The following is a 7,002-nucleotide window of genomic DNA, read 5'->3' as shown; positions in this document are numbered from 1 at the left end:
TGTAAACCTAAACACACCACACACATTTGTCACACCGCTTCTTCCTGTCATTTTGCAGCTCACATTCTCTGAATTGCAGGAAATTTGGCCTTTTTCAAATCCGTGCACCACCCCTTCCTTCCCCCACAACACATCAACACTTTTAAGCCAGAAGTCACTTATCCCAGGAGGTCCTAGTGGGCTAGATGGACATCAGACCAAGGCACCGCCGTGGTCTTTCCTGTCGCTTGCTCCGCTGGCTGGTTCCCTCCAGGCCACCTCGCGCAGAGCAGCCAGAGTCGGCCTGCGCGCACGCACGCCTGGTGATGCTCGCACAGCTTCCCATCACTAGAGGACCAAGGGGCAGAGTCTGGCCTGCGGTGCGAGGCCCTGACCCGGCGCCCCCCCTTATCACCAGAGCCTCCTGCCTGCACCTCCTGGCGTAGCCGTGCCCTCCGCACGTGAGCTCCTGGGCGGCGCCGCGGCGGCCCCCTGCGCACCGCTGTGTCCCCCGTGGCGGGCCTGCTTAGCCTCAGCTCCAGCTCAGGCTGGTCCCTGCCTTGTGAAGCTTCTCAGGCCCCATCCCCACCCCAGTCCTCTGTGCGTGAGCCCACTTCTACGGAAGCCCTTTCCAAGCTGATTATTTTTGCGTGACTGCTGGCCTTACGACCATCCACCCAGCACAGTGCTCAGAAAGCAGCAGGAATTCAGCAACCGTCTGCTGTATGAACCCCCACCAGGCAGGGCTAGTGGGAGAGGCTCCTGTCGCCTTTATCTTTGCACAGCTTGACGATCGCGGTATGTGCACAATTTACAACTGGAAATATAGTGCCGTGATTTAAAATGATCTTTCCTATCAGATTGTGAAACGCGTTTAATTGTCATTTAAGGTTACGCCTAATCTCTTCCCGTGACCCCCACTGGGAGGAGACGCTCCGTGCCCCCAGGCCCAGCGCCCTGACTCCGCACACGGCGCACATCGGGACGGACACGTGTTGACAGGTTGCTTCTGGCACGCTGGGAACTCGCCCTCCGATGATCTGATGAGTCAATAGAATAAATTAATGTCAGCAACAAATCCAATCACTTCTAAATTCTTACCAGGCTTAGCAAAGTCCTAATTCCCATTATTTAAAAAATATTAAGCCTTGTGGTCATCCCAAAGAAGATTAGCATGTTATAGGGTAACATCTTGCACGTATTGAAGACATGAAATGAAACAGCTTTTTATCTTGGCTGTGACCGTGAGAGAACACGCACAGGAGAAATGACGAGGAGCCTGTGCCAGGTGTCGTGGTCCTGATGTTTTAAATGTCCAATTTCCTGAAACTTCAAAAACCAGTATTTCCCTCAGCATCCCAGGTAGCGTTATTACCTCTCAGGACAGGGAGAGAATGAAATATCAGCTCTGGTCTGGTCTGGCTCAGGGACCACCAAGGCACACTGATTCAACCTTTCTAGACAAGATGATTTGCTGGGAGAGTTGTGGTGTCAGTAAAATCAGAAAGAAAGCCCAGGGCTGCGTTTGACACGTTTTATTATTGAGCACCTACCTGGAGCCAACTCCACCTTTAGTCACCTGAACACAGGCCCTCCTGCGCCCTGCCCCCCCCCCCCCCGTTCTGCAGCCTTCCTGCCTGGCAAAGGCCACTTTTAACCACAGAAGAGGATTCTCTGGGGAGAAGCTTCCTCCAGATTTGCTACTAAGTGAACAATTACAGGAATATTCCTCTTCATCAGTTCCTGGGAGCCAAAGGAAGAAACATTTTCTTATTTTATTTTACTGTTCTGGCCGGTGCTTGGGCTGTCCTGCAGAAAGTCCAGTGTCAGAGAACTATGAAAAGCTCCCGAAGCTATGTTCCTGGTGTTCTGGCATCGTCAAGCCGCCTCAAAGAAAGCCTCTGAGGTGCACCAGCTCAGCAGCCCCAGGGCCGCGGCACTGCCGTCTGGTCGGGGATGACAGAGGAGCCCAGCTGTCCAGGCAGGATGCCCAAGACCAGCTCCGTGAGGTCTCACTCCTGGGGCAAAAAACAGTTGAAGAGAAACAGTGGAAACAGAAACACTGAGCAAATAATTCGGTCCTCATCTGATTCTAGGTAGAGGTGACTTCGAGGGTGTAGAATACGTCACACGTTAATTAAAACTGAAGATTAGTTTCTGTGGTTGAGCACAAGAGGGTAGACTGAAGCATCCAGGCCTGGGCGCTGCCTCCACAAGCCTCAGAGCACCATCGGAAGTCCGCCTCCTGACCTTCACGTGCAAACGGAGGAACAGCACGGTGGCGGGGAGGACCGTTTCCTCCCAGACATTTCCTGAGCTCAGACACGGAAAATTGTTAGATGTGTTTGTTGGCGAGTCAGTCACGTGCCTGGCACACGGAAGATGATCCTGATGGATTAGTCTACACACTTCCGAAGACTCACATGATGTTAACTGTCGCACCATCACTGCTGCACAATTCCGGGACTCTGCACAGTGCGTTCGTGGACTCATTAGTTTGCTGAGAAACTGCACATGGGCTCCTCTCGTCTGTCAGAGGACATCAGAGATGCTACAGCCACCTGTGCCATTGGACGGAGTCCTCACCGAAAGGCGCTGAGAGCGCCCGAGGGGAACACGAGTGTGCCAGCACGTGTGCTGGGGTGGAAGACAACGCGGACAGAACAAGGGTGTGGAGGGATTGGGACCACGTGAGGCGGGGGAGCCGGCGGAAGGCACGCTCGGGTGCGTGGGATGTGTGGAGGAGCCCTGGGCCCACAGCGCGGGCAGCGTAGCTCAGACGCAGGATGCGCTTTCTCCTGGACACTTACTACAACAGCAAAAGGCTTTCTGGATTATCCATGGGAAAGGATTTATCTTTGTTGGACGGAATTGAGTAACTTGATCAGTCCAACATGTTAAATATGAGGAAACACGTTTCAGGTATAACTTGCATTAATGTTTCCAGACCGATAGTTCTTGGTGTGCTGGAGTGCACCGTGAGCAAGGTAACACACTTACCTTCTGAAATAACGTGGTTCCCCATAAGAGCATTTAAATTCAGGTGACTTGTGGGCAGTGTGAATTATTCAGACAGTCACGGTGCAGAATAGCCCACGTGACATCGTTTAATCTACATTTCAGCTCTGGAGCCTGTATGTTTAATTGAGATTTCGATCTATGCGGAAAGGAGGTTTGGAAAGTTCTGCCAATCAAAATGTCCTCTGTTGGCCACCGTGTGGACTGCGTTACTGATGACAAAGGAGGGTAGGGTGTTAACTTTAGAAAAAGTTGCTGGCAGGGCTGTGACCAGCACACACAGGAAAGCATGACTGGGGAGCACAGATGTAGTTACGAAACTTCTTGACTTTTACGGTCAGAACAAGCACTTCTCTGCCCGTTCTGCAAACTCTGTTTTGTAAATGTCCGTCCCTGAGTTCTCAGATCTCTGAGTCTCACTGTGATTCAACAATTTCAGGCTAAGCCTGGTTGCAAAACCACGTACAACCCTGTAAGTGCGACAGTCCGCCTGCTGCCGCAGCAGCACCGTGAGGACACAGAAGTCCCCTGTGCCGCACTCCGAATTGTGACCTTCAGCTGACGGTGCTTCGAGCTCTGTGCGGTGCCCATTCCCGGAGGGGATGGAAATTTCTTTTCAAGGAAGGAAACGTGTTATAAACTGAATAGCACCAACAAGAGCTGAAGATCCACAGAAAATTCTAGATTTGTTCAAAAATTCTCTACCTATGTGCTGTGTAGCTGTTCCATTCCAGCCACAGTGCACTGTCTCAGGGTCATTGAGACGTCTTGACATTCTCTCCAGTGCTGAACAACCTTCCAGGGTCTTGATAGATGCTCGATAAGTATCTGCTAAATAGCTTAAGGAATGAATTACATCCATGCTCATGGGCAGCGAGCTCTGGAGAACGTGTCCTATGGAGAATGGACGATGTCACTAGACGAGGCAGTGATGGCGTGTGACCACCAACCTTCAAAACGAGAAGAGAACGTCCCTAGTGAGGGAGAGGAAAACCAGTGGAAGCAACCCAGTTACACGCGGAAAACCAGCAAGCAGCACCGCGTCGGGAGCGCGCCGGGGGCTGCGAGGGTGAGCCGGGGGCCCACCCCCACAGCCCCACCCTTCCTTTCAGATACCTAGCCACGAGAGAAAGCGCAGACTCCCATCACTCCTGTTGTGAGTAAACCCTTGGTATGACGGACACCATCGAAACAGGCACCACAGCTGAGTCCTAACGAGGAGGCTGTTCCGGGCCCTGGGCCACGGCGGAGGCGACCTTAGGCTCTTGGCCACATGAGGACTGAACACTTCGTTGTAGCCACAGTGTATCCGTTATTCATGAGTCTGAGCAAAGAAAAAGTTTGTGAGACAATTCTCAAGAAATAAGAGTGCTGTTAGCTAACGTAGGCATGGATTACAGGTCATCCTTGGCTTCCTAGGGGGGCCACGACAAAGCACTGCAGTGGCCTCACGCAACAGACACGCACTCTTCCTCGGCGCTGGAGGCCAGAAGCCCTAGATCAAGGTCTCTGTGGGCTCGGTTCCTTCCAAGGGAGGCTCTGTTCCTGCGTCTCGCCAGGCAGGCTAAGGGCGGCAGCCCTTGGTGTCCCATGGCCACAGCTGCATCTCTCCATCCTCTGCCTTGTCCTCACATGGCTCCCTCCCTGTGTGTGTGTGTGTGTGTGTGTGTCTGGGCCCCTTACGAGGACACCAGTCATTGAACTTAGGGCCATCCAAATGACCTCAGCTTAACTGGATCACGCCTGCAATGACCCTATTTCCAAATAAGGTCACATTCACAGGCACTGGGGGTTGGGACTTCAACATTCCTTGCAGGGGAACACAGTTCAGCCCAGAGCAGGATGCTAGCCTGGTCCGCAGGGCACCAGGAGAGCGGGGGCGTGGGGGGCCGACGGGTCTTACCGCACTCCAGCCCCAGCCTTGCTGGAGCTTCTCTCACAGCCACAGCCCGTGACTCGAGAGGTGTTATTCTGGTGTGTTATGTCTTCGGAAGAAGTACAAGACAGGTTCTTCTGCTGTGTGAGTGGCGGGTGGGTCATTCTCATCTGGTGATGGTTACCTGGGTGTACACACCTATCAAAACCCATCAAGCCGCGCACTTAAGATGTATTGTTTTTCCCTCTGTCAGTGACATCGAAAGATGCTTCACAAATGGTTCTGGGCCAAGTCTGGCACACGTTTTCTGTGGCACATGCATGATAAGAATTGTGAAGTGCCCCGATCTCACAGCTCCCCCGACTTACGTGATGCCTTGTGCTAACAGAGAGCAATTATTTTCTGAGTTAATTATGTACCTGCACTCGAGTTAATGGTTTACCAGTAATGCTCTTTTCCCCATCTATTATTTATATGGTAATTTTATTAACTTCATTTATTCATTATTTTATTCAGTATCTGAGAGGCCACTATGCCCCAGATATTGCAGTAACTGCTGCAGAGGCAGCAATGACTCAGACCTGGCCCTTGCCTTCGAAACTCACTCCCGAGTCTCGGGGCCAGATACACAGACAGCTGCCCCAGCTGTCGAGAGTGCTTGTGTGTGAGGGACCGGCAGGGCACCAGAGGGGCCGAGGGGAGCGCACTGGCATCAGACAGAACGCTGGCCGGTGACAGCAGAGGGAGTGACGTTTGAGTGAGGGATGCAGATATAAAGTTTTCTTAACTGCAGTATAACCAGTTACCATGTGTCAGTTTCTGGTGTACAGCACACCCAGAGTTTAATGACAGATGCAGAGGTCAGGCAGGGAGGCGAAAGCCACACAGGGTGATCAGGTGACAAGGAGACGCACATGCACAGATACACACATGGGTGTACACATGTGCACACACATGCACACATGCCTACACCTCCATGCACATGGGCACATTCACACAGGCACGCACATGCACGCGCACATGCGCACACACTCGTGCACGCGCAGGCACTCACCGGTGCGTGTGCACTCGCTCACCTGGAAAAGCCAGGTCCTGTCCTGGGGCCGCCTCGGGGCGTCCGCGTGGAGCCTGGCGACGTGGGCCCCCGGGTGCCGCATGGGCTCGGTCCGGGCTCAGTGGGGCCTCAGGGCAGCTGGGTTGTGGGGCGGCTCTGGTACCACTGTCCTTTTGCTTTGTGCCAGGTGGGGCCCCTACGGACACACTCTGAGTTCTGCAGGTGAACTGGAAACGCACTTGAAAGAAACAGCTTTGGTCAAATCTAGATTAAATTTTGGATGTGCTGCTAACATGGGAAGAAGCACATTTGCCTTCAGAGGAAGCCAACATCTAGTGATTAGTGACTCAGGGGGGCGAGGAGCAGGGTCTAGTCTGCGTTCTGTAGGAGAGGAAACGGAACTTAATTCAAAGTACAAGAAAAACACGGGAATCGCATCTTAATTTATCTTTCTCCACCTTCGCTTTGTGAATACGTGATTTTAAGTGAATAAATACTCTGACTGCGTAAGTCTCTCCTTGCCGACATCTGTGTCTGCCGGAGAGGATCTTTAAGGTCATCAGTGTTGCTGAGAACCTTCAGCTCTGAGGACCATGGCGTCCCAGGGCAGAACAGAGAAATGCTGGCTGAGAGTGGCCTGAGCTGTGCCGTGGTGGGGAGGCCAGCTGCCCACCTGGGTCTGCACCAGAATCACCTTTCTCCCATTCTCAGTGCTTCCAACCCAGCAAATGGCCGACCCCATGAAATAAAGCGTGACATGGCCCTGCAGTTAGAAAACCAACAGGGAGCTGATCTCGAGCTACGCAGTCAGTCACACAGTCAGCCAGCATCACACAGTCAGCCAGCGATCACACAGTCAGCCAGCGATCACACAGTCAGCCAGCATCACACAGTCAGCCAGAGATCACACAGTCAGCCAGCATCACACAGTCAGCCAGAGATCACACAGTCAGCCAGAGATCACACAGTCAGCCAGTGATCACTCAGTCAGCCAGCATCACACAGTCAGCCAGAGATCACACAGTCAGCCAGTGATCACACAGCCAGCAATTACAGTTAGTCAGCATCACACAGT

General features: G+C 52.7%; 1 long non-coding RNA gene across 1 annotated transcript; it reads right to left on the bottom strand.

The window, feature by feature from the left end:
* Positions 1–3,079: 3,079 nt before the first annotated feature.
* Positions 3,080–6,163, bottom strand: LOC140685802 (uncharacterized). The gene is made up of 3 exons (XR_012059260.1): positions 5,950–6,163; positions 4,114–4,321; positions 3,080–3,947 (listed from the first exon to the last, which is right to left on the bottom strand). It is a non-coding gene; the product is annotated as an uncharacterized lncRNA (long non-coding RNA).
* Positions 6,164–7,002: the final 839 nt, after the last annotated feature.

The sequence above is a fragment of the Vicugna pacos genome, chromosome 15 (genome assembly GCF_048564905.1).
Source record: "Vicugna pacos chromosome 15, VicPac4, whole genome shotgun sequence".
NCBI classification, from domain to species: domain Eukaryota; kingdom Metazoa; phylum Chordata; class Mammalia; order Artiodactyla; family Camelidae; genus Vicugna; species Vicugna pacos.
This window is presented reverse-complemented; position numbering and strand designations above follow the sequence as displayed.